Genomic DNA, 27,670 nt, shown 5'->3' with positions numbered 1-27,670 from the left:
AAACTCCCCCGCCAGGCTCTATCACCTTGACTCCTAGGAAAAAGCTATAAAGAGACTGAGGAGGGGATGCCTAAAAGAGAGACGCCCTCTGTCATGTTTGCAAGACCACTCGTGAGGATTCCGCATACAAAATCTAGCTTCGGTACGGTCTCCAAGTGAATCACACTCGAGGTATTTCTGAAACCAACAGCACGGCCATCGGGCACCAAATTACTTCTGCAAAGAAGGAAAAGGCTTCATCACAGTGATTCTATACGCTCCTGGCACCAAGAGACGGATGACGATTTTTACTGCATGATTAACCTCTACAGGTCGTAGGACAGTAGATCCTCATCATGGAACTAATTCAATGTCCTGCGCTGGCTCTGTTCAGCCCAGGACGTACAAATCTGAATCACAGGGGGCTGCGTGAGCTTCCTCCTACCCTCTCGGTGACGTCCCGCAGAAAGACAGTAGGCACCTTCGGGGACAGAAGTGATCTGAGTGCAAAGGCCCTCCATCCATTCTCAGAGAAGATGGCATTGGATTGAAGATTCCATATACGAGATCGGTTTGACTTCCTGACGTTTCTACCCTTGCCGACACGGTGCATTAAAGAAAACACAGCTCTAGAAGCTTAGCTTTAAAGGTCCAGTGGCTACAAAAGGAAACAGCACTCTCTGTCCATCAAGTTTAGGTTCAGGCACTGTAAAAACATCTAACATCTAAATTTACGATACAACGTCTTAGGATCAGGGCTGCATATATTCAAGGGCCCGGACTCTTCTAACTTCTCACCGCCGTCTCAAAACTGCTCTATCGGGCCGCATCAGTAAGCAAAGTTATGTCTTTTCAGACTACAAATTCAGGGACACAGCTGCATAAGTCCTGGGGTGTCTTGGCTGTGCAAGGTGACGGTAAACAGAGCTGAACTCCAAGTCCGGATGCCGGGGTCACGGCACAGCCCACATGGGCTCCGACCACCAGCACCCAGCACCTCGGTCGACCTCTCGCTTTCTGCTTCCTCCCCGGGAAACTGAGGATGATCGTCTCCACTCAAGGAGTCATTATGACGGTCCAGTGAAACGATTTACCCGAGGCGCCCCCGAATTCCGTGATAGGTGATTTACCAGCTGCAGCAGACCCCACGGCACACTAGCCACGGTGCGTGGTCCACGTGACTGTGCTTTTTGTAAGGCTGTATTTAGTAAAACAGAGGCTCAGGCTGCAAAACATCCCCAAGACAAAAGGGTAGTTTTGACTAGTCCTACAAGAGAAACAGGAAAACACAGGACTTTTCATCCCGGTGAAGTCTTTGAACACCCTGCACGTTTAAAATGGAAAAGTTAAAAAAAGGAAATCGTTTCCTGAGCCTTCAGGGCAAAGAGTGAAAAGTGCGCCGTTTAGAGACCGAAACCCTGAGATTAGTCAGGTCACCGAATGTTCTCTGCACAGCAGAATAGCAAACAGCTAGTGTTTGTTCATTTCCATAGATTAATAACCCTTCTCTCCAGGACCTAAACAAGAAATGAGCTGCATCGTTCTGTGCGAAGAAGCCTCCTATACTACTGGTGAGACTTGTGCTTCAAAGTTGCCCTCATAAAGACTCCTTCATTTTTTTTTAATTTTTTCACGTTTGTTTATTTTTGAGAGGGAGAGCGACACAGAGTGCTAGAGGGGGAGGGGCAGAGACAGAAGGAGACACAGAATCTGAAGCAGGCTCCAGGCTCCGAGCTGTCAGCACAGAGCCGGATGCAGGGCTCGAACTCACGAACCGTGAGATCATGACCTGAGCCAAAGTCCAACACTTAACGGACTGAGCCACCCAAGGCACTCCAAAGACTCCTTCATTTTAACATTGCTTCTTCCTCCCCATTGGCCTATTCTGATCTCCAGGATGACAAAAATGGATCTGAAGCTTGAAGGGAGGGACAAAAAAGAAATGAGTCTCCCTCCCTAATAAAATCAATTGATTTTATTGATTTTTAAATTTTTTTTAATTTTTACTTATTTATTTTTTTAACATTTATTTATTTTTTGAGAGGGAGAGACAGAGCACAAGCAAGGGGCGGGGGGGGGGGGCGGTGGGCAGAGAGACTGGAGACACAGAATCCGAAGCAGGCTCCAGGCTCTGAGCTGTCAGCACAGAGCGCGAGGCTGGGCTCGAACTCACAAACCACGAGTTTATGACCTGAGCCCAAGTCGGACGTTTAACCAACTGAGCCACCCAGGCACCCTATTGATTTTTTTACATAGTAACTGTTCATTTGGAGGACGCGGAAATGGGGGGAAAAATACAACCTGTTCCTTCTGAGGAGCAGCGAGAGATACAAAGAGTTACAGACGCTTCATTAGAACAGCAAAGCGCGGGGCGCCTGGGTGGCGCAGTCGGTTAAGCGTCCGACTTCAGCCAGGTCACGATCTCGCGGTCCAGGAGTTCGAGCCCCGCGTTGGGCTCTGGGCTGATGGCTCAGAGCCTGGAGCCTGTTTCCGATTCTGTGTCTCCCTCTCTCTCTGCCCCTCCCCCGTTCATGCTCTGTCTCTCTCTGTCCCAAAAATAAATAAACGTTGAAAAAAAAAATTTTTTTAAAAAGAACAGCAAAGCGAAAATAAAACAGCAAGATTGGGCCTTCCATGCTGTCTCCATACTTCATTCAAACTCAAAAGAAAGCCAGGTTTTATGGAAGAAGATTTTTGAATCAATAACCAGATCATCTTTTCTCCTACCAATAAGACAATAACCTTGTCTTAAGGGCCTATGACCTCTTATAAAAGGAAAAACAAAGAAACAAAACTGCTAATCTTATGAAAAGTGGCAGGTCAGAGGTCAGAGCACCAGATGCAGCAAAACGAAACACTGTTTTCCCAGCTCCTTCTATAAAGGCTGTCGCTCCCCTCCTCCCCCCCCCCACCAAAAACTGCAGCTTGGGGTCACAGTGGGCTGCAGGGACCAGGAAAGACCCAGAGGTGAACTGAACAGGAGCTGTGAAAAGAAAAAAGCAATCAAAACAAAATTCATCCAGAGTCTCTTCTGCACCCCCTTGGAACTTTCCAGAGCAAAGCAAGGTAAAAAGGGCTTTGGAGCACGTCCTTGTAGGGGTGCCCCATCACATGAGGCAGCCACGCTTCAGTTTCTATACCTTGTCCACATCTGTCAGGACCTCTGTCAGAAGTATACAGTCCCACACATCAATGGCCACAAATGACCTTCTACCCAGGAAGGGTGGCCTCACCCACGACCAGCAGGCAACTTCTGGATGAGCTCGTATGCAAGAGGGAGGAGGCGATGGCCATCTGGCCAGCCAACTCAAAGGGGTACAGATACCATGGGCAGACTGCTGTCCAACCCCATCACGGGTGGGTTACACAGAGGGTACGGGGTTCCCCAATCTGTGTAGTGGTCTACCCCATTTTGACCAACCTTGTTTAGGATTCCAGAACCACTCTCTTCCAGGTAAAATCATCTCCTCCCCAGGAGCTTCCACCTGAGTTGGGAGACTGGGGTCACAAGAGGACTTAAGGCCAGAGAACAGGTGTTAGGGAGGCGAATCTCAAATTCATTCATTCATTCAACACCCGCTAGCTGTGTTTCTAAGAATCCTTACATCATCGAAATTCAACAGGAATTTTTTCAATACAAAGAAAGTTTTAAACGTTAAAAAAAAAAAGCAATTTTTGCCTACGTTGATTTTCAATAATAATAGCGTTTTGTGTGGTGATCTGTGTAGTACGATGAAATTTAGATACACTGAACCAATCCAGCCTTCTATTCCACATAGTTTTTGTTCTGGAAAAGTCATCATCCGGTCTTTCTTGATTCTTTCTTTCTCCTTAGCACACACAGCCTTCTTACACTTTTTTGTCACCTTTATCACCCCTTGTTGTGATGGACAGAGCCACTCCAGCAAACTCTGTCCACAACTTTGTCCTCTAGACTCCATGCTGGTTCCACGGATAAGTCATGGTGTATCTTAATAGATGGAATCACATCCAGTTTGGATCCGAGAAACCCACATTATAGGGGAAATGCTTATATATTCATTGCAGGCCTGCGAGATCCCAAATGCCAAGAATTGGCGGGGGGGGGGGGGGGGGGGGGCCTTGCTGTCACCGAGCTGGGAAAGGGAAGGACAAAGTGTTATGAAAGGGCTGGGAGAACAGGGTGCTGGGAGCCCAGATTGTCAGCACATAACCTAGTCCCAGGGCTCCCTGGGGAAAAGACTCGGTTGAGACTTAGGAATTTGGAGAACTTAGCCAGAAAGACAGGAGTGAGCAGGCAGATGTCAAGGAAGGGGGCAGCATGGCTAAAAGCTGGGACACAGGAGAGAAAGGTGCTTCTAGGCAAGCAATGCTGTGGGACTAAAAAGAAGTGAATGGGGGCAGCAGATGCGGGGGCTAGAGACGAGCGAGGTCCCCCAGCTTGCAGCGCCAGGCTACAGGCTCTGGACTCATCCCGAGCGCCTCGAACAACCAGGGAGGAGAGAAGGAAAACAGATGCAAACAGACCTCTAGTTGGGAGAAACGTGCATCTTGGCTCCAGAGAGTTAAACGGGTTGGACCAGCACAAGAGGACATCTAGAGAGGCCACATAGGGCATATATCACATCCCCGCCGAGCCACTAGCCCAAGTTCAGACCTTGAGACCAGACTTCCCAAAGCTCGATACCCAGAAAACCATTTGCAGCCACCTGCCCCAAGAGCTGTCTCCCGGGAAGAGTGGAAACAGGAAGGAAGCAGGGGAGCAGGGAGCCTCTCTAGTCTCCGGTGGACGAAAATCAGCCCTCTGACCAATGAGCCCCCTCCTCAGCATGGGGGCCTGTCGGCTAAATGAGCAAAAGGTTTGAAGAACCCCAACCCAGGATCTTTGATAATGGCTCCGTTTCGCCAGGCCCAAAACTCCCGACTGACAGCTCAGGCCCGAGGGAGGGAGCACAGTTCCCAGCAGTGCCGCTGGCCGGGCAGTGCACGACATGAGCTCCCCTTCCTGGTGGCCCTGGGTTTGATCACAGAAGAGACGAGAGATGTCATATAAAAACTTGAACTTCCACACAAAGAAAAGTAATTCGATGGAAGGAAAAGAAAAGCAGACTGCAAAGACGGCCACAGAGGAAGAACCGACATCTACAACACATGAAGAGTTCATACACAGATTAGAAAACACCAAGACTGGGGCGCCTGGGTGGCTCAGTCGGTTGGGCGTCCGACTTCGGCTCAGGTCATGATCTCGCGGTCCGTGGGTTCGAGCCCCGCATCGGGCTCTGTGCTGACAGCTCAGAGCCTGGAGCCTGTTTCGGATTCTGTGTCTCCCTCTCTCTCTGACCCTCCCCCATTTATGCTCTGTCTCAAAAATAAATAAACGTAAAAAAAAAGAAAGAAAGAAAACACCAAGACTTCCACTGGTTAACTGTGTAAAAGGAAATTAGTAAATTAACATATATGGAAATGAGTACAGAAACATGCTATCTCTGAGAGGGACCGAAGGAATACAAAGTTCAAAACCAAGAAGGCTGCTGAAGTATCCAAAAAAGAGCAGGTCCCACAGAAAATGAAATTGGAGCAAGACACATTCCTGTATCGTTAGTAACAATGCACACTGGTCCAGGCCTTCTAGAAAGCAACTCAGAGCCTCTCCCCCCAACGAAGGTAGTTTACCTTCTGATGCGACTGCATCCCAAGTAACTACGTATGTGTACAAAGATATGCACAGCTGCTTTATAACAGTAAATAACTAGAAACAACGCGGATGTCCACACATAATATGGAACTTCAATTAAGATAAAACAATTTGACAGAGTAGCACATGATCCTTGCCAGGGATCGCTGCAAAGTGTAGGTTACGAATGAGAATGTTTACGCTACATGAAAACAAAAGCAAAGCTGAGAAAAGTTATGTGTTAAATATAATCCAGAACGAGAAAACAACACATTGAGGTGAGGATGATTTATGAACTGGTGGGATAAAAGGGAACTTTTGCTTTTATTGGTTTTCTTTTATTGGTCCGACGTATACAGGCAATGGATGTTTAAAACGTAGTATTTCTATCAATAATCATGAAGGAGCAAACACCCTCCTCTGGGAAGCAGATCAAACCGTAGGGAACATCTGCCCGAATTGGGGTACTCAGACCTTCCCAAGTTTTAAAGGCCTGTGTGGCTTTCAAATCCTGACCACGAGGGGGCTCGGAGGGGCTCCTGCTAGCCCGAGTACCCCCAAACACACAGCTCGTCCCTTTGCTTTTATTTCGCCCACCCCAAGTTGTTAAATTCTATGCCTTCCTCTTCTTTCTTTTCATTATGCATTGAGATGCTACCATATGAAATATATGTGGGAAAATGCTCATTGGATCCTTCCAACAATCCTGTAAGATAGGTGGCATCGTCTTACATGCCCATTTTACAGATGAGGGCACTGAGGATCACAGATTTAAGCAATGTGGCCTGGCCCCCACACCTAAGGAGCCAGAGCCCGAACTCAAATCTCAACCTCCCTTTTTCCAAAGCCCTCGCTTGCAACCACCGTAAGGACTCTTTCTTCCCTGCCTCTCTGCCTGTGTAACAAACCAAACTACCCAAGGCTCTGCTGTGTCCCCTCTTTTTGTTCTCGCTGCCTAAAGAAACTGGTTAAACTGTAACGAATCCAGAGGTATCCTATGAACTGCTTATAAATTAACCAGTAAGATAAGGTAATGCGGCCCACACTGATTGGGAAAGCTGATGCAGAACAGAAAAGGAATTACCTTCAGACACAAGCCTGCACGTGCGGGTAAAAACCAAATGACATCCAAAGGAGTTCTACTCGCAAATCAAGAGCAGACTATGACCCTTGACATTACTGCAGAGAGAGCGGAGTTTTCTGCGCTCTGCCTGCAGAAACCAATTCCACAATCAGCTGAAAGTTTCTTTCCGCTCACAACGCAGCCCCCACTCCAGAAGCGGGGAAGCAAGAACAGTAAAAAGGAACAGAGGAAGTATCAAGGTATGAAACTAACATAGATAGGGTGACAAATGGTTGTAGGCACCACGTATGACTCATTCTATAAATAATGACGCGATAATCGCTAAAGATGTAAATTCTAATTAAATCCGAAACCTAACAAAGTCAAACAACAGCAAATGATGTTTGACAGAGCAAAGGTCTTAGGGGAGCCAAGAGGAAGAATTACAATGAAATCTATGCTGGGAACTGCCCAGCGTTAGAGAAGGGACCTGAGCCATCAGGTTGTTCACCACCCTGCTTACTGCAGATGGGGAAACTGAGGCCCAGCAAGGTAGATTGAGCATCCCAAGTCACCTTGGGGCAGGTCAGGAAACAGCGGCAACTCGGTCCCCTAACTAGCGGTCCCTCTGCCTTTCCCCGTACCACACGCACCCTGCCTTAGACTGGAAAGCCATTCCATTTCAAATCACATTTTTGAAAGAGCATTAAGCATTCTGTAAATATTAAGTTCCTTTTTAATAATTTTCAAACGCACAGGGGCACATTTTGAAAAGGGGCCTGGTTTTGATTTCTTTTGGAAAATTGCACACCGCTCGGCGTCTAACCTCGTATTGAGTGAAATATTAACAGGCCATATAATGGTTTCAGTGTTCCTTCAGCAAAGCTAAACAGAATTCAAAAAAACATATCCCCCAGGCCTACAGTGGAGTTTCTGGAGCACACATTAAACTCCACGCTCTGCTCTACAAGCCCATCACTGTTAAGTAACTCATCAGAAAATAAAGAGGGAATTACCAAAGGGGAATTGCCAAGCAATTAGTTCTCTGAAGCAGATGACATACTAGTGCTGGAGGGAGGAGCTTCTCGGTTAGTCATATGTCAGCGTCAGAGCCTCCTAATCTGTAAATAAAAATGCATCACGTATGATTACAGCTGGGATGTGGGCTGGGGCTGCCAGGCGAGTGCACGGATAGTAAATCCCAAGTCCTCTGCGTTCCGTGCATCTATAAAGCGAGAGACGTTGCCTCTCAAGGCATTTTTTTTTTTTTAAGTCCTGTAATTTTCATTCAACGTAAGAAAGAAAGACCGGTCTCCCCTAAGCGGGCTAAGACAAAAGTGATCTTTATCCTTTCTCTATCCTTCTGACGTGGGTCGGTTAAGATTCATCCACCTGTCCAGATGAGGAGAAAAAAATGAGAGATTGGGAGGGGCGCGGACAGGAGGGGACAGGAGACCCGGGGCTTCCTGACGGCCACCCGGACGAAAGCATGACCTCCTTTCACCTCCCGTTTTGCTCTTAGAGCTTACATCCAGTGCCAGCCCACCACCTAGCAAACTGCAGAGATGAATACTTTGTATCTGCCAAATCTTGCAAGCTGAGCCATGACCCAGGGAAGCTTTTGGAAGAGTCAAAAGTTCATCGTCTCACTGGGACTCTTGACGCTGAACCGCATTTGAAGCCCAGCTCAAGCCAATCCCCTGCGACACAGATAAGCCTGGTGCCACTGCCATCGCTCTTTTCAATTAATAATTATTCAAAGTGCGTAGGAACTTCAGGGAGGTATGAGGACGAGTGAAAAAAAAACACGGTAACACCTCCAGGATGGCCCGGGGGCAACACTGAGCTGACAGGCCAGCATCCAAACATCCAAATGGAAGGCTCAGCATGCAGGAACCCTTCCCTGACCTGGACCTCGCGGAAGATGCTACAGCCCTATCGTGATTTTTTAAATATTAAAGAGACGCCCTCCCTTCTAGACTCAACTGTAAGCTTCTTACACACAGGGCTCAGGGCTTAAGAGTCAATGCATGGCTGCAGTTAAGAGTACAGGGCGGGGGGCGCCTGGGTGGCTCAGTCGGTTAAGCATCCGAGTCTTGATCTCAGTTCAGGTCATGATCTCACAGTTCGTGGGATCGAGCCCTGCATTGGGCTCTGTGCTAACAGCAAGAAGTCTGCTTGGGATAGTCTCTCCCTCCCCCGCCCTCTCTCCCTCTGTCTCTGTCGCACTCCCCGGCTTGCGCTGTCTCAAAATAAATCAACACACTTAAAAACAAACAAAAAAAGAAGAGTACAGGGTGGAATCCAAGCATGACTTCACCACTTAACAGCTAATCAACCCTGGGCAGGTTACTTCTCCTCTCGGTGCCTTGATTTCCTCATTCACATAATGGATGATAACAGTACCTACCTCCAAGGACTGCAGTAGGGATGAAATGAGTTCATACACAGTAAGTGGGAACGGCTCACCATCTCTGTATTTCTTTCAGAGCCCAGCTGGCATAATGCCTGTCACATATTAGATGCTCATTAAAGATGTGCAGACAGAATGATCTGCCCCTGAAGTGGTTTTCTCCAGCCCTCTCACTCCTGTCCTAACCTTCTTGTCTTTTATGGAAGGTAGGAAACTCACTGCCTCATTGTGAGCTAGTCTGGGGAATAGAGACAACCCATCTAAATAACTCAGGTCAAAGAAAAACATCTTGAATGATCCTCTAGTCTGCTCTGATTATATTAAAACCGACTGCCCACTAACAGAACTGCAACCAGATCATCTCCGGCCATGTCTTCTTAGCATCTTTTCATCCCGGAGTCAAAGCTCACTTGCTCTGTCTTTCTTCATTTTCTATAAAGTATAAATGGGAAGCCAAATTGCTCAGAAAGCTGTGCCTTGCGTGCGTGCGTGCGTGCGTGCGTGCGTGCGTGTGTGTGTGTGTCACATTTAGAAGAGTCCACATAAAGCCTCCCGGAAAGCCTTGAAAGTTACAAACCACACCCATATTAATGTGATTTATCAAACAAAGTACAGTAGATGACTTTCCACAGGTGAACAAGTGCTCCAGAGCTGGGTGGATGGAGCAATGTGATTTCCGCCTATCACATGAGATGAATAAATAAATCAACGGTGGGAAAGATCAAAAGAAGTGCTGGAATTGTTCTTAGTACGTACAGGGCTTCACTGAAAATCTTAATAAAACTGTTTAGAGGAAAATAGAAGGGTCGTTTGTTTAAATGAAAAGAGATGCCGCGTGCACTGAATTTCAAAAGCGGCATTCATTGTCATACACACATGAGATTTAGCTAAAATTAGCTCAGGTTTCTCTCTCTTTCTTTCCTTTCTTCCTTCCCTCTTGCTTTCCTTCCTTCCTTCCTTCTTCCCCTCCTTCCCCTTCCTTTCCTTCCCTCCCTCCCCTTCCTTCCTTCCTTCCTTCCTTCCTTCCTTCCTTTCTTAAGGTCTTAAAGGAAGAAAGGTTTGAACATGATTTCATTGAGCTGCAGTTCAGTCCTCGGCAAGGCATCTGAGATTCCAGGGAGAGGACCCTGTTATCCCCCCAAGGCGCCCTCCAGCCTGTCACCAGCCTTCCCTTCCCCTCGGTTTCAAGGCCAAGCGCCCGAAGGCCGTGCCGCACCCACGTGCCGCTGCCTCCTGCCTCTTCCCACGTGCACTTCACGCCTGCTGACTGCAGCCCTGAAACACGGTCCTCCTCGCTTCCTGCCTGGCGAACTTCCTGCAGGCGCAAGAACTCCCGATCGCAAAGTCGGCTCTGCGGCTCCTCCAAGCTTCTCTCCAGACCTGACCTCTCCCCGCAATTTTACCCCCGCCCTGTCTACAATGCAGACGCCCCCCCCTGCACCTGGGCTTCGGCCAGAATGGCCTCGTCAGTGACGTCCCAGGCACTTGCACGGGTCTTCCTCTGCTCCAGCCGCCTCTCCCCACAGAAATGCTGGCCAGCCTTCAAGGGCTGAACTCGGACAACAAGCCCTCCTCCTCCCGGTCTTTCCTTGCCATCCCACTCGGCGTCACTGTGAACTCCTTCCATAGCAGAACGTAACCCCGGTAAGGGCAAGACACCCCATTCTGCTTTCGTTAGGTCTTGCCGGGCATTTCTCCTCACCCCTACGTGACCACGAAGAAGGCAACCTCGTTCTGGGAGCTCTTACTCGTTTTCATTCCCACAGCACCGAGTAGTAGTTTAAAAAAAGATGCAGTGAATGAATGAATGAATCATTTCTTTACACAGAGAGCGCCTGGGAACCAGCGAGGTCATAACCAGCCGTATCACATGCACAAAGGAAGCAGAACAAGAAATACTTGCAGCCTAGGTTTTAATTAAAAAACAAAAACAACTTAATGAATATAACAGAATACCGCACGAACGGTACTGTGCCCCTTCTTGGGTTCAGCCATCAATTGTGAGGATTATAAAGGGGCCGTTTTTTATGCAAAATGTTTAGATAATGCTTCTAAGCTTCCTTTCAATGCAATCACAGAAAATGTCAGCCGCTTAAAACTCAAGGTGACTCTGCACTATGTTGGTAATACAATACGTATTCATAAGACACTTGGACTCGCTTAATATACTATAAAAACCTCGGTGTCTTCTCAGCTGCACATACTGACCAAGAGCTAGGACTTTCTGATGCCCGTTTTTTTTTTTTTTTCCACAATAAAATTCTCTTGTAAACATCGCACGTTAAAAAAAATAATGCGCGTGTGTTTTAACCACGAATGCAATCAAACTACTTCTCCCCAAAACTTGAAGGTGAGGATTCTCTGCCTAGCATATCAAATGATAATACCCCAAAGAGATAAAGCCGTGGTGAGGCATCTTACCCCTTTCCATGCAGCTGACACTTGCAGACCTTAAGAGGCTTAGCTTTTGCACGTAACTCTGGGGGGGGGGGGGGGGAGGTGGGTATTCTATTATTCTATTTCGTTTGAAACAACCCCTCCCTGGACCGCAGCCAATAAAATGTAAAGGACCCCGTTCGTATTTCTCAAGGATACAGTGTTTGGGATAACTGCCTCCCTCCTCTGCCCCATCCCCCAAGAGGACCTTACTGACGACCCTTTCTGCAACTCAGGTTTTCGTTCATTTTTACTCAGACCACAAATCGCTTCATCTGTGCACGCAACTTCTCAGTTCACCCTGCGACAATATAAAAACAATACGTGTGCATTCTATCGCAGCAACAGGGTGGGGCTGACACAAAATTCAGAAAAATAAATAAAAGCCTCGTTTGCTTTGCAAAGCTGCAAATGTCTACAGCGTTGGTCCAAAGATCAAGGTACAAGTGTATTTACTTGTTCCTAGTCATGTACGGTCCAGGAGCAACCATCAGAAAACAAGAACATTACAATCATCCTGTCGAGAGAAAAGTTACACGATCACAAAGATAAAACTTATGTGCAGAGCTCGCTTCGGCAGCACATATGCAAAGATAACTTAGGTTCACAGATCACAAACCATAAGCTAGGCACTATCCTACCCAGCAAATGCGTATTTCATTCCATTCTTACAGCAGCCCTAGAAAACAGTTCTAATCTTATCTCCACCTTATACACGAAGACACTGAGGCACAGAAAGGTTCTAGGGCTTTCCAGGACACAATGGCAGTTCCACAGGCAGGCAGGCTGCTTCTGGAGCCGGTGCTCTCATCCCAGATGCCACGGAATTTATCCGCAGCTTAAAAACTGGATCTTAGGTGTAGAGGGGGGAGCTCTTTATTTAAAGAAAACTGGTGAATCATTTTCTTTTCTAATTATTTTTAACGTTTATTTATTTTTGAGACAGAGAGAGAGAGAGACAGAGCGTGAGCAGGGAAGGGGCAGAGAGAGAGGGAGACACAGAATCCGAAGCAGGCTCCGGGGTCCGAGCTGTCAGCACAGAGCCCGACGCGGGGCTCGACCTCACAAACCGTGAGATCATGACCTGAGCCCAAGTCGGGCACTTAACCGACAAAGCCACCCAGGTGCTCCTGGTGAATCATTTTTAAGATGAACATTTTGGTAAAGCAAATATCCGCCTCCTAACAAATCAGTTGCACATCCAGATTTGGATACGTGAGGTATATAGGAACAACAGACCCGCGTCCTGCCTGGTAAGCAAATGGCACGTGACTGGGAAGAGCTGCCCAGAGACCACCTCGTCCAGAAGTTCTCACACATGCAGAGCATCACTATGATTCCGAGAGACCATTAAGGTTCATTTGGATTCAGGAGATGGAGCCCCAATCCTTCCCCCCCCGCCCCCCGCCTTTTTAAACCCTCCAGGTGATTCCGTTGCGCAGCCAGGCTTGGGAACCTCTGAAAGAGTCCAGCAGGACTGTTCCCAAAGTAAACAGAAAGAGGAGATCTATGTCATAATCTCCTTTGGTTGCACCCACCAGTGCTCTCAAAGCCCTCTTGCCCCAACTTCTGTCTAACTTCCACGTCTCCCGATTTTGTTTAGGCAGGATCCTCTTGTCCTCTCTTCAATACAGAACCATGAGTCATCAACGCTGTTTACACCCTGTGTCGGCATGACTCTCCAGGCCAGAAAAATTTACTGTACGTGAGGCAATCAGGAAGTTGTAAAATCCAAACAGACACAAAGAAATTCAAGATTCGACAAATCCTGGCTGCCGCTGAACAAATGGGCCTCTGTCTCCCCACACCTGAATCGCTGTACCACGAAAACCGTGACTTAAGGTAACAGTTGGGTAGAAAAACAGTCTCACCGCATTATGTAAAGGGGACAACAAAGACGATGGGACTCAAGCCTACCACACAACGGTCAACCAGCTCCAACTCAAACGTGGACTTCTTCAGGAACCACATAAATTAAACCAACAGGAGAGATATTGAAGCCAAGTTTTTAAAAACTCTCGTGGCAATTTCTCAACCTCCCTCTGGATCTAGTGTGCAAAGGCAATTACGGCAAACAGTCTACAGCGTGCAAAAGCGTGGGTACTAGGTGACTTTCCGGGTCAGACCTTATCCTCAGATGGTACCTAGATGAGCATAGCAAAAACTCTCACCTGACACGGGATGCACTTCCCTTGAGTGGCCGTGGAGCAGGAGACGGTCTTACAAGGATGACACACAGATCCCCAGCTTGCACCGACCGGCCTGGCGACTTTCTGCACGATGCTCCTGCGGTGGTCGAGGGGGTGCGGGAGAAGAAATCCACAATGAGAAGCAGAACAGACGGCTTCAAAAAAAAACAGTTCCACCTTAAACTGTCTGTACACCGAAACCCAGACCCTCAAGGACATCAAATGTTTGCATTTTCGTGTTATGGAAACTACGGTTACCAGCCAGTCCAAAAGGCAGGTCTGGTTTTATCCAACAGGGCTCGGAGGGAGGCCAACCCACAAAAAGGTCATCCCTTCAATCAAATTAAGAGCTTGGTCGCCCCATTTAAGCCACGAACTGGCATTCTTTTCTCTAATGATCCTAACCAATCATCTGATAAACACATGCTGGTCATCACAGCGATAACTGGTGAAATGGGCATGAACTGAATAGTAATCGAGCCAAAGTCTAATTTTAATATGGCATATATTACTATCAACATGCAACTAGAAGGGCAGTCATGGGACAGCACAGTCATCAGCATACCGGTCTAATGGGATAGAAAAATGTATCAAGTGCAGAAAACACTGTAAAAGTATGCAGTGTTCCGCAAGACTTTCCGCCGAACTTGAAATTATTTTCTTATTGACTATAGGTCTATTTCATTTTCACGTTGCCACAATGCCTTGCGCATGGTTAAGTAAAAATTAATCCACCGTATAATGAATGAGTGAATGTGTGAATGGATGAATGAAAGAATGAATGAATCTTCCATATACCTTTCCATCAGGGAGCCTGGTGCTTGTAGTTTTTGTGAGGTAAAGACCTAAGCATAGAAATGGAAGAAGTTGAGGACTTGATCTGCTCACAGACTTTTCAGCCCTATGAAAATACTGTTCTCAAATACTGATCATCCCCAATGGTCCACATTAAGTAGAAAGAATCAGTAGCACAGTTGTAAACTAACCCCCAAACTGGTCATTGCTGGGCAGACTTTCCCTCTCTGATTAGCTGTTTGGGCTAATTTTAAATTTAGTTTGGGTTTCCTAAGCCCACGCCAGGTAACAGAAGTAGGGAGAAAGCCCAGGATTATATTGGATGTCAGAAAGAAACTATTCTGGAGTTATGAATACAATCTCCAACGTGAATAATCCGTAAACAGGTAAATGAGCCAATTATCCTTGGATGGCAACACATCTCGGTAGCCATGACTATTCTCATCCACACACACTATTTTTAAGAGGACGGCCCAGCTGGAAAGGAAACTAATCTCAATCGCTTTCCAACACGTTTCAAAGTAACGAACAGTAGCCAAAGCGTTCTTCCTTCTAACGAGGCCGTTCACCAAGTATTTATTTAAGCGTCCATTGCATGCCCCGGACTAATAATGCAAAAGAAGTTTTCTAGCCATTGGTTTCTCCACACGTAATCCGTGAGTGCAGAGAAAGTAGGTAAACTGTTCTAGATTCCTGTATCTTTGAAATCCTTACAAGACTCCACCTAAGTCTGTCCCTCCACCAAGAAGCCTGCTGCGTGACACATATAAATGGTGGCCAAGTTAAAGAGAAGCTCACCAAATTCGATTTTCTCTTACACAGTACCTGCTTTCTTGTTTCTTTCTAGTAACCTCTCAAATGAAGCATCAACCTACTGGATAATCATTTCTGAGCAAGACGCAGGCACCGTGGATTTGCAGAGAGCACTCGCTTGACGAGCTAACAGTGAGTGTTTGCTGGTGTATCTGTGTGTGTGCACAGTCCTATTTACATATCACCCGGCAGATAAGGTTTTATAGAGTCCAAATTACAGTCTCCTCCTATTCTGCTGAAGTGCACAGAACAGTCAAACATGATGCAAAGGCTGTAAAATATTAATTTACCCTCACACTGGTATGCCTACTTCTTTCCCAGGTATTTGTGGTGCTGCACCAGTTAGAGTAATTAACAGAGTTAACATAACTTGCTGTTCCCTCAGAGGGAAGAAACACAAGAACAACAGCGAGGCAGGGTGGATTCACTGCAAAAACATACAAACAAGATACAAAAAATAATAAATAAAGAAATAACCTATAGCATGTTTTCTACAACACACACACTAAAAATAGAACCCTTCGTATTTCAAAAGCACAGCAGAACCACCTAACACAGTTCCGTGAATAGCGGAAGACTGCTAAGAAAGATGGCCTGAATAAAACTGATGTGATAGTAAAGAAGAAATAATATATAAATAAATAAGAGTTCCTCTTAGCCTGAATCAAAAGAGCATGATCAGGGGAACCTCTGCTCCCTTAAGTCTCAAATTCTGATTACACTACAATGAATTTTCTGACAAGTCATTTTCAGGTAGGATATATCATTTTTGCTTGCATTATGGCAATTACCACTGCATTTTCATTACTCCGCAAATGATATGCATTAAAAGTTATAGAAAAATCAATGAGACGTTTCTGCTAACATCGAACGTATCAAAGAAAATACAATGCTTGTCGCTCTTTTGTCTGCGATAGTTCTAAACATGTTTTAGTACATTTGGGATGCTAATCTGCACTACAAACATTGATAATACACTAGCCTGACAAGTTCATGTCTATCAGGATTACAAAACATATTACTACACTGATAAAGACAACAATACAGCATTTATGAAACAGGGATAAAATTTTACAAACTGCCTCCACAAATAAAGATTATTTACCTAAAATCTTTTTCTTATACATATTTCTTCAAAACCCTGATCCAATTACAACTCTTTCAGCCAACATTTAAAAATATTCTCCAGGGGCACCAGGGTGGCTCAGCTGGCAACGGGTCGGACTACGGGTTTCAGCTCATGTCATTATCCCACGCTTCCTGGGTTCAACCCCCGCATCGGTCTCCACACTGTCAGTGCACAGCCTGCTTGGAATTCTCTCTCTCTCCTTCTCTCACTGCCCCTCCTCTGCTTGTGCTCTCTCCGTCTCTCTTTCTCCCCCTCTCTCTCAAAATAAATAAATAAACTTAAAAAAAATTTAATTCTCTAAATCAGCCATCAGCATGCTCACTATTATATCATCCCTTAAAGAAATTTTGAATGAGCATTTTATTGAACTGAATTCGATGAAACTAAAATGTGAACAGCAAAATTCATTCTTAAAAATGAGCAGTCCTGGGGCGCCTGGGTGGCGCAGTCGGTTAAGCGTCCGACTTCAGCCAGGTCATGATCTCGCGGTCCGTGAGTTCGAGCCCCGCGTCGGGCTCTGGGCTGATGGTTCGGAGCCTGGAGCCTGTTTCCGATTCTGTGTCTCCCTCTCTCTCTGCCCCTCCCCCGTTCATGCTCTGTCTCTCTCTGTCCCAAAAATAAATAAAAAACGTTGAAAAAAAATTTAAAAAAAAAAAAAATGAGCAGTCCTGTGGGTAATGCCCTAGGACAGAAATTACGATCTCTGCTGAGATTTCCACAATTCATTTATTTTCAATGCTTTTAACAAAATAAGGAGGGCCTGCTTCTGGTAACCTTGAAAGTATGACCGGAATTAAATCCATTCTTTGAAGCAGTTAAGCTTGTACATATCTGAATCTCCCACAGAAGCCAATCATTCAAATTACTGAATAACTCTGAAAAGAAAAAGCAATGGAAATCAAATTAGTTAGGGCCACCCCAAAAATGATATCCTGTCTCTCGCCCTATGCCCCATCACATACGCAAGATTTTTAAGTTGTTCAGAGTCTAAACCATGTTGTTACGTACACACAACTGTAGTTGAAAGAATTAACATTCACCCCTACACTCATTTCCAGGGTTTTCATAAAATATGTTTATTGACTAACTTCTCCCAGGAAACAAAATGAGCCGCTGTTACAGTGTGTTAGTAATCAGCCAACTGTCATTCAAGGTAACTGCAAAAGTAAAATCCACTTGACATTTCAGAATGGAAATAAATAAATAAATAAATAAATAAATAAATAAATAAAGGCATATTACACAAAAGGAATGTAAGTCCTTATACTCTACAATGACAATAAATACTGGACTCACTGAAATGTGTTTACTAATGTTTCACTACTCTCATAAGGCTGGCCTTGCCCAAGACTCACAGCCATTGAAATGTTAAGGCCATCTACAGGCACTTGATATATAATCTGGTGGTTAAAGAGTTTGTCTTGCATCTTTCTTCAAGACTGAAAGACAATTCAGAGGCCCGGGAGCCTAGCTATAATATTTCCGACAAAGTATCACTTCTGTTACCCAAACCCTCTTAAAACGAAATCCAGACAGGAAAATACTGACTTTCACAGTTCCCAATCAAGCAACATTTTTCATACTTATTTTAGCATTCAAAAATGCATTCACATTTTACTGCAAGTGAAGAGATCTTCTGTATGCTGCAAATATAACCTAGGACCTCCAAAGCATGTAAAACTCAAACTTCTGGACCTTATTTCATATCCTTGCTTTCCATCTATTTACAGCCTAGAAAAAAATAGCTCCTTTTAACTTAACCACAGCAACACTTGATCTGAACAGGCCACAATCAAGTTACCCAGGGCATAAACCCACTAAACGGAGAGAGAGCCGTAAACCTCCCCCCCCCCCCCCCCCGGGGGAATGAATCCTACCCCAGGGGAAAGTAAGGGTTTACCAATTTAGCTATGGGGCTGTAAAACTCTAAACCCACTGGCAGGATCACAACCAAATCAAGACACTATTATTCTCAATTACTTTTTCTTCCAAACAGCAGGGTTATTAAAATACTCCCACTTAGGTGGGTTTCCTGAGGAACGGAAAGCTTCAGCAACCAAAGCTACTTTTCTTTCCTTTTTCTCTGTTATTCTTCTCTGCCTAGCGGACTTAATGAGGTAGTGTCCTAATGCAAAGAGTAAACTACTGCTCTCTGAATTTTTAAACGCTCATTAAATTATATCTCAAAATACAGTACAAGCTGTTTATTGTGCAAAAGCACCACCCGTGGTCAGTCTACTAGCTACAGGCCTGTATCGTCTCTCACCGGAGAGAAAAACCTTTGAACTTATTACCACAGATGTAAAAGATGCTGGATGGCTAAGAGGTCCAAATTAAAAATGTATACATTCAAAAAAAATGCATCCATTCAGAATGGCTCCGGCAGTCAGTACCATTTCTTGTTATTATAATGGCTCTTCTAACAGTAAACTTCTGAAATGTGACAATGTGGATATGCTTCCTAAATCAATCACTTGTGCAGAGTTAAATCCTTCAGAAAACCAGTCCTGTAGGTGCTTTCACACCTGAAGGGGTTAAGGGCCCACAAGGCCAAAGGCACCAGACTGCAAAAGAAATGTCGCTTTAGAAACTCTGGAAGGTTTCTCACAAGTACCAAATACTTGTTGATCTGTTCACAATAAACATCAGCAGGAGTGCCAGGTTCCTTTCACTGTCTGGGGAGATGCATTTCCATCCTGCACCGGGCAAGAACAGCTTGTTGGTCTCCTTTATAAAAGTTGAGTAGCTTAGAAGCCTCATTCAGGGTCGCCCGTCCAAAGGACTGAAAGCAGCAGCAACTAAAATAGTGAAGCCTCTCCTCTGACTTGAGCAGCACAAATACTGGGCATAAAACACTTGGAGTATAGTCCAGGCACAAGACAAACCCACCTGAATGGACGAGGAACACTGTCTGTTGCCATGGCAGCCCGATCTAATTACAGGAGTGATCAGGGCCGGAGTAAGTGCAGGGAAAACCTATACCGCTGACACGTATCTACATGATGAGAAAGACAGGCGGGCGGGAGGTTCAGGGGAGCCCTTCAACCTCTTGCCGGTCCTAGAAGGTGGCTTTCAAACCCATTTGTCTGCGGAGCTGCTAAAATATTGACTGATGCATGCACAGTTGGAGGGCAATCAGAGGAGATTAAATGCCACAGCATTAGCTCTTGTGGTGCAATCCCCTTCCAAGAGTTCATGTGCAGGATTTTCTCAACCTTCTCTTGGGTGGTTTCCTCAAACATAGGCTTCATGCCACACTCAAAAAAAAAAAAAAGCCCAAGTATCAAACTACAAATACACCACAGGGTGGGCTTAACGGGGGCTTCTAGGAACTGCAGGGCTCCTTCCAAACAGAAAAGGCTTAACCAACACCGTTGGAAAAGTAACGAGCTGTGCCTAAAAATAACCATCAAGTAACTACCCACTGCTCTGTACGATATGTAACGACAATGTTTAAATATTAAGAACAGCCTGCATTACAAAACACAAATGTCATTGAGATGTGACTACTAGATTGCCAAAGGAGGAACTTATTTGCATATACACATTCCCGTGCACGTAGGAAAGGATGTGCAGGGCGTATGCCACTCTAAGCCAGTAGTTTTTATTCTGTGGGCGCAATAGGGTCTTCCAATTTTTGCTAATTGTATCTTGTGGCTCGCACAGGGAAGCTCAGAATCTCTTCGGGGACGGCACCAGTTTGGAGGAGTCCCTACTGCACAGCATACGGTAAACAAAATAAAAATAGCTTGCCGTTCTCGTTAGCCACATCGCGCATTATATAACCAGCTTCCGACTGGCTTTTTTTTTTTTCCTTTGCCCTTACTACTCTTCAGCAATTTCTCAATCTCCCGAAGTATTTATATTACCCTCTTATCTGCAAGATTATATACTAAGAAAGCAAAACAAAACAGAACGGCCACGGGGTTGAACCGGACCCCACGGTCCTTGGACACTGAATTTTTTTTTTTTTTTTTTGGTTTTGTTTTGCTTTCTGGCAAGATCTCCACCACCACCCTACTTCCACCCCCCACTAAGGTCCTCGCTCAGTCTCCCTAGAAAAACCTGAATTGTTCCATCGCTCCCAGTCAGCCCCCTACGTGGTCGGAAATAAAATGAAAGCACAAGCCCCGGAGTTTAGGAAGGAGGCCTGAGGGCTGGGGGTGGGGTGGGGTGGGGTGGGGGTAGGGCTGGGGAGGGGTCGGGGCGCCGCAGAGTCAGCCAAGTGGCCACCGAGGGGCCGCTCCCCACCGCGACGGGCCTCGCCGCCCCCCTTCCGCGCGCGCGCACGCACACACAGACACACACACACACACACACACACACACACTCACTCACACACGCACGCACTCACTCACACTCACGCCGCGCTCCGCCGCCGCCTCACCTCTCGCTCCGCCCGGCCGGCCCCTTCCCTGCCCCCTGCGGGACCGGCCTGCTCGCAGCGCTGGAACCACGTAGGAGGCGGCGGCGGCGGCGGCCGCGGGAGTGGCGGAGTCTCCGGCCCGGCCCAGAGTGAGCGAGCAGCGGGGCTCCAGGGCGCATCCCAATCCCCGCAGCGCCTCCTCCGCCGCCGCCGCCTCCTCCTTCCCCTCCTCCTGGCTTCATTCACCCTCCCAGCAGCCGCGCAGCCGCTCACTCCCGGCGCCGGCGGGGCAGCGCCCGCCGCCGCTCCTCCGCTCCTGCCGCGCGGGCGCTGGCGGGGGCGCCGGCTCCGGGCTGGGGCGCTCGCGGGCTCGCGGCTCCGGGCGGCGGCCGCCGCACATGATCAGGAAGCGGCCGCACCAACAGGGCGGCGGTGGCGGCGGCGGCGGCGGCGGCGGCGGCAGCAGGGCCGCCGCCGCCACTCCAGCCGCGCGCCCGGCACCCGCGCGTCGGCTTCCCCCCGCGCCCACCCCTCCGCGCCCCCCGCGCTCCCACCGCCCGGCGCCCGGCCGCGCGCAGAGTCCCGGCCCGTAGCCGCGCACCCGGCGAGGCCAGCCTCCGCCAGGGAGACCCCCCGCCCCGGGCTCCGAGGCCCGGGCGGCCACCCGCGGCGGGGGAGGGGGGAGCCCAACCCTCCTGCAGACCCACTCGCTCCGCCGCCCTCCGAGGGGAGAGGGCTGGGGAGGGTGCGGCGGGAGAGGAGGGCAGCGCGACCCCCGGCCGCCGCCGCCGCCGCCGCCGCCGCCTACCCCTACGCCACCTCGAGGGAGGGGGACACGGTTCTCCGCACTCGCGGCCGGACCAGCAGCCGCCGGAGCGGGGCGCCGCCGCCGCTCTCCCCGCCCGCGCCCGCGCCCGCACCCCCAACCCGGGCGCGCCCCCTCGCCTGGCGGGCGCCCACCGGCCCGGCAGCCCCCTGCCGTCAGTCCCTGCGCCCCGAGCGGGGGTGTCGGCCCGGGAGGCTGGAGCGGGAGAAGGTTGTATGTACACACACACACACACACACACACACACACACACACACAACACAACACAACACGACGCGTCGATTTCCCTTCGCTCCTCTTCCAGCTGTTTTCTGTGCCGGCGACTGGGGTTTGGGGTTTGTTTGCTGGTTGTTGCTTTTGCCCCCTCTCGGGAGAGCAGCGGTAGGGGTAAAATTTTAATCTAAATAAGGGGCGAAGGGGATGGGGGAGGGGGGAGAAAGAATCAGAGGAGAAAAAAATAGCCACTTACTGTAAAGTGTAAATGGATCTGGGGTTGCGTGGGGAAGGGGGGGCAGAGGGAGAGAAACAGTGTCTTGCGGCTGCTGTAGCTCTGGTGGCTGCTCCGCGGGGCTCGTTTTGGATCCCCCTGCAGTGAAACAGGTCCTGTACGGCTCCGCCACTGTAGTAGAAATGATGTCTGCGGTATACTCTGCTCTCTCCTCCTCCTCCTCCTCCTCCTCCTCCTCCTCCTCCTCCTCCTCCTCCTCGTCCTCCTCCTCCTCGTCCTCCTCCTCCTCCTCCCCCCCCTGCTCCCCTCCCCTCCCTCCTCCCTCCGCCCGTCCGCCCTCCCTCCCTCGCGCTCTCTCGCGCTCGCTCGCTCGCTCGCTCCAGTATGTAAATGTGTAATAGAAGCCAAATATGGAGCAGTTGGCTGCCGCCGCCGCAGCTCAAGGATCCGACTTGGGGGTGGGGGGGGCACCCTCTGGCGGGCGGCAGGGCGAGCCGCTCGGAGCACCGAGAGCGCACGGCGCGGCGGCCGGCCGGCCGGCGCCCTTAACCCTTGGCTGCGCGCTGCCGGGGCTCCGCGGCCCCCCGGGAGGCGGCGCGTGGCCCGAACCGGCTCGGCAGCTGGGGGGGAGGGGAAGGGGGGCGGGGGGGGGGGGCGGCTCAGGCCGGAGGGGACGCTTCTTCCAGGTTTGGGAAAGGGGCGGGGAGCTGAAGCGATGAGGTAATTTTAGCGGTGACCGGTCGGTCCTCGCGCGCCTCCCCGGGCCCCTGCACCTAGTTGGAGGGGACCGAGCGACCGCGGGGTGCAACTCGGGGCGCCCTGGAGGACTCTCCGAGGGGTGTCGGGCTTCAGCTCCGAGCCAGCGAAGTACCCCAGGGGGAGGAATGGGGGGGGGGGTCGAGTCTGATCCCAATGTGCCCTTCGTCCCAGGCGCGCCGGGAATTGTCCAAGAGGACTAACTCGGATCGCCGTGCACGTTAGCCCTCCAAGCCGGTTTCGTTCCGGAACCAGAACCACGGGGCTGCGGGGATTGCCTCGGCGTGCAACTCAGGAAAGTTTGAAGGGTCCCCTCCCCCGCATGTGCACCGTCACCTTCCCTGCCAGGGAAAGCGGGTGCCCTCCCTGCCACCCCCCCCCCCCCCGCCACCTCCTTTTCGTGTTCTGCAGGTCTGCAAATCTGCCCTGGGTACTGGAGTACCCAGCTCCCGCCTTGGAAGACGACCCGCGCGCTCCACTCGCACCTAATTCGGGATCATTAATTTAATCGGAAATGAGGTAACCAGTGCAGGAGATACAGAAAGCAAACCGAGCATCAAATGGCAGTTCTGGTGAATCCACGCTGAAGAACTTCCTCTGCGCTCAATTTTCAAGCGCGGTTCTCAACTGCCCACCACCCCGCCCCCTCCGCGTGTACCACCGCTGGGTGCTAGCATCCCGGGGAGGAAATCTTATGTGGAAGGGTGCACCTTGCCAACAGGTGTGGCACCTGGAGGAAGAGAAGGCACATCCATGCGGAAGGGAGCTCGGTGCGGCGTTCTCCCTGCTGCAGATAATTCTGGAAGACCAGTAGGTGTCGGGGCAGCATTTGACCTCTTTCAGGTGCTTAGAACCAAGTGTCTAGAAACACGATCTTTCCACGTAAGTTTCTCTCTGCAAGCCACCACTATTGACTGTAAGCTGTATCTGAGAAACCTTTGGCTGAGTTTGCTTATGACCTAACGGTTAGTCACCAACCGAAGCAGGGTACAGAATCACCCAGAGAAATGTGTCAGCTTTGAAACAACTGTATCGTAGAGCCAACGTGCTCCAGAAATAAAAATAAGGCTGCTAACAACTAGGAAGGTGTGGAGCCCCGGAAATAATTTTTTTCTCGCATTTTGAAACATCATGCACATATACGTGGCTATTTAAATAAGACTACTGTTCACTCTTACTCGTTTCTACAACTTTTTCTTTTTCTTTTTTTTTTTTTTTTCCATTTAAAAAGCAATGCATGTTACAGTTTAAACCCCAGGTTGGTCTAAAGCGGCATTGTTGGTCTCATTACAGCCTCTAGTGGACAGTTAAAATCAGTTTCCTGAAAAGGCTCTTCCTGGTGTTTTGTTGTTGACAAGCATTGTCAAGGTGAAGGCTAATATCTCAGAACGTGAGTGGGGAGTAGCTCCTCCCTCCCCCTGCTTGGCCGAGTGGGTTCCTGAAAGGATCAGAAGCAGTTGGTTCAGCACCGAAGAGACGTATGCTTTGTGCTGCAGGTATATAATTATTACTGGCCTGCGAATAAACAGAGAGCTTCTGCTCCTCGTTTCTGTTTGAGACAGCTTTCATAAAAACCAACTTCATCTAAAATATTTTTGTAACAGAAAATATTGGTTGCCATGTTTTTGGCTTAGCCGAGGTGTTTTTATTCTGACTGCCCAATCCACCTCCACTCTATTTTTAGACATCTTCCATTGAGAGTATATTCAGCCAAAAACAGCTAATATTTTAATTATTACATTGACACAGGCAGTTAATTTAAGTTTTTTTTTTTAATTTTTTTTTTCAACGTTTATTTATTTGTGGGACAGAGAGAGACAGAGCATGAACGGGGGAGGGGCAGAGAGAGAGGGAGACACAGAATCGGAAGCAGGCTCCAGGCTCCGAGCCATCAGCCCAGAGCCCGACGCGGGGCTCGAACTCACGGACCGCGAGATCGTGACCTGGCTGAAGTCGGATGCTTAACCGACTGCGCCACCCAGGCGCCCCAATTTAAGTTATTTTAACAACCTTAAACAAATTAAAACACATAACTCAGATTAGAGTTAGTCAATTAATTTAAATATTCCCTTAAGGAGGCTAAATATGTATATTACCCAAACAGTAAAGACAATTAATAAGAAATGTGTCATTTCCTTTCTTAGCCATTAAGATTAAAGCCATAAACTGCCATGAAAGTCTGTAACTGTTCCTTCCTGCGAGGTCTCGCTTAAATGGTATTCTCGCGATACAGTTTCATTACCTTTAGTGTTGAAACGTTTTCTTTTCAGACGGCCAACTATTAAATGTACAATCACAAATAACTGACTCTTTATAAACAAGATTTTCTGATGGAGATAAAGCCTCAGGGAAAGAGCAGGGCTTTCAAGAAGTTAGTAGCAAGTATATGCTACTATGGTCCTATTCATCTACCTGCTATTGTATTCATATAAGCTTAAGTCACATTTCAAAATTAAAGGAAATCGAGAGATAAGGCCTGCTGAGCCTTACCCCTACTCTGTGTTCTGCATTGCTCAAACACCGTGGAAAATCATTTTTATCCCCTATATCTACTTCGTTGTTTTGATAGTATCTACTTTTGAGGGCTTAAAGTAGGCTATTGGGTAAATACGATATCTTATAATTATGTATTACATTTTGCTTCGAAAAGCCTCATCTTCAGAGCCGTGGCAGCATCCGGGAGCTTTTTGGAAATTCAGTATGAGAGTTCCACCCCAGACCTACTGAATTGCAATCTGCCTTTTAACCAGCAACCCTGATGATTCCTAAGCACACTGTAGTATGAAGAATGCCGTCTGTACCACAGGGCTCTGTCTAGGTGAATTGGCCCACAGACGCAGAACATAATTCTTCTATTTATTCCTCTTTTGTCCCCTCCCCTTTTAACTAATTTGCACTTTTTAACGAAACATTATTACATTTAATGCTTTGGCCAAAAGGTACCGTATTTCAGAAAAGCCCCAATTGAATGCAAACGTCTGCATGATCATTGCCAAGTGGATACTCTGAGGAGTGTCCTGGGGTCTTGAATGTGAAGGTTTTCTTCACGGCAGCAGAGGGAGCACAAGAGTGCTTAATAAAATAAGCATACAAGCCCTCCAAATGGTAAAGGATTTTATTTTTTTTATTTATTTTTTTTTTCAACGTTTATTTATTTTTGGGACAGAAAGAGACAGAGCATGAATGGGGGAGGGGCAGAGAGAGAGGGAGACACAGAATCGGAAACAGGCTCCAGGCTCTGAGCCATCAGCCCAGAGCCCGACGCGGGGCTCGAACTCACGGACCGCGAGATCGTGACCTGGCTGAAGTCGGACGCTTAACCGACTGCGCCACCCAGGCACCCCTGGTAAAGGATTTTAAAGCGTAGTATATGTTTTCATCAGAAGTAGCCTCTTCCATAGTTCATAACAAAACAAAACAAAGCCAAGCAAACGCAAACAGCTTACCAGGTTATAACAACTAAATAATCGAACAGGCGGGAAGTTAAATAGAATACAGATACACTTATTTTGAGTTTGAGACTTCGTTTTTTTTTTTTTTTAAAGTGGACTTCAAAAGTCATACCTCGAAAAATTCCCCTAGCTTTCCTCCAGTCAAAAATAAAGATAAACATGACCATTTCACAATATATGCAACTCAAACCATCATGTGTTACCCCTTAAACTTACACACTGATGTATGTCAATTACTTCTCCGTAAAACTAGGGAAAAAATAGCGCGATACAGAATAAGGTAACTCTAAGAATAGCTCCTGTTTGTTTTAAAAACGTCCGTTAACCCAACACTACTTCAGATAAATCGGTTTCATCCCGGAGGCAAATATGTTGGTAAAAAGGATGTGTGCTTTTCACCATGTTTTACTCTCACAGTAATTTGGGGAGGGGACTATCCTTAATGTTTGCACTGGTGAGTACTTACATTTCAATTACATCTATACAGCATTTCATACGTCCCACAGCCTTCTGTGTCGCATCTTCAAACACTCCTGGGCGGTGGGTAAGACATGAGAAAGCCAAGCCTCAATAAAGTTGTGGAAACAGCTTGTGCTTTCGTGGCGTTGGTCATTTAATTGCTATAATGATCCACTGAGGTGTTCAGAAATAAGGGAGAACACAGAGGCATTAAAGATCTGGCAGCATGTTTTTTGTAGTTTTAAAGATTTTCCCAAGTTACTAGATAGTGAATATTTAATAGGTGAGTATTTAAATAAGACACTTATGAACAGAGACTCTGTCTTAATTCTCCAGCTGCTTTTTATGTATTTATCATTCATTTGCCTGGCGGTGATTTATTGCACATCTACAATAATCAGGCCCTATATATGAGAATATAGATGAGTAAGAAATCTCTGTCTGCAAGGAATTCCCACCATGACAAATCTTATCTTTTGAAACTGTCCATTTTTACCACGATGAAACGTCAAGTCTCAGAGTCAACTGGTCCACCACCTCCCCACATCATTATACTCGTCAGACTTACAAATGTGAGAATCAAATACTAAAGTCTTAAAAATTTGGCAAAGGGGGAGGGCAGTTTGCATAACTCTTCAGCAAAATCTGACTTACAGGCTAATATTAATATTTCAAATTTGTATAAACAAAGATACGATGTGCATTTTATCCGAATGTCTTTCCTGTCAAAAACTCACATGAGTAAATACAAATGGTAAACATTTATTTTTTTCCTTTTCAAAAATTGTTAAAAAGCCTCTCCTCCTACGTTAAAGAAGGATTTGCCAAGTTTCTGCCTGGAGCCATTTGTTATGGCTATGTAATAAATCCTGGAAAGTTTGACTTTTTAATGG

The 27,670-nt window shown here is 47.5% G+C and overlaps 1 protein-coding gene across 12 annotated transcripts in view; it reads right to left on the bottom strand.

Moving 5' to 3' along the window:
* The window catches only part of ATXN1 (ataxin 1), a 416,282-nt gene extending 393,930 nt beyond the window's left edge, over nt 1–22,352 (bottom strand). For 5 of the 12 annotated variants that reach the window (XM_086706202.1, XM_086706201.1, XM_086706204.1 and 2 more), the window contains exons 1-2: nt 22,132–22,352; nt 13,716–13,830 (exon numbers count right to left, since the gene is read on the bottom strand). The gene's annotated coding sequence lies outside the window, so the exon portion shown is untranslated. The other 7 variants (XM_086706197.1, XM_086706207.1, XM_086706199.1 and 4 more) reach the window with 6 other exon arrangements.
* Between the last annotated feature and the right edge of the window lie 5,318 nt (nt 22,353–27,670).

This window comes from Puma concolor, chromosome B2, assembly GCF_028749965.1.
Source record: "Puma concolor isolate L17-30 chromosome B2, mPumCon1.1.hap2, whole genome shotgun sequence".
Classification (NCBI taxonomy): Eukaryota; Metazoa; Chordata; class Mammalia; order Carnivora; family Felidae; genus Puma; species Puma concolor.
This window is presented reverse-complemented; position numbering and strand designations above follow the sequence as displayed.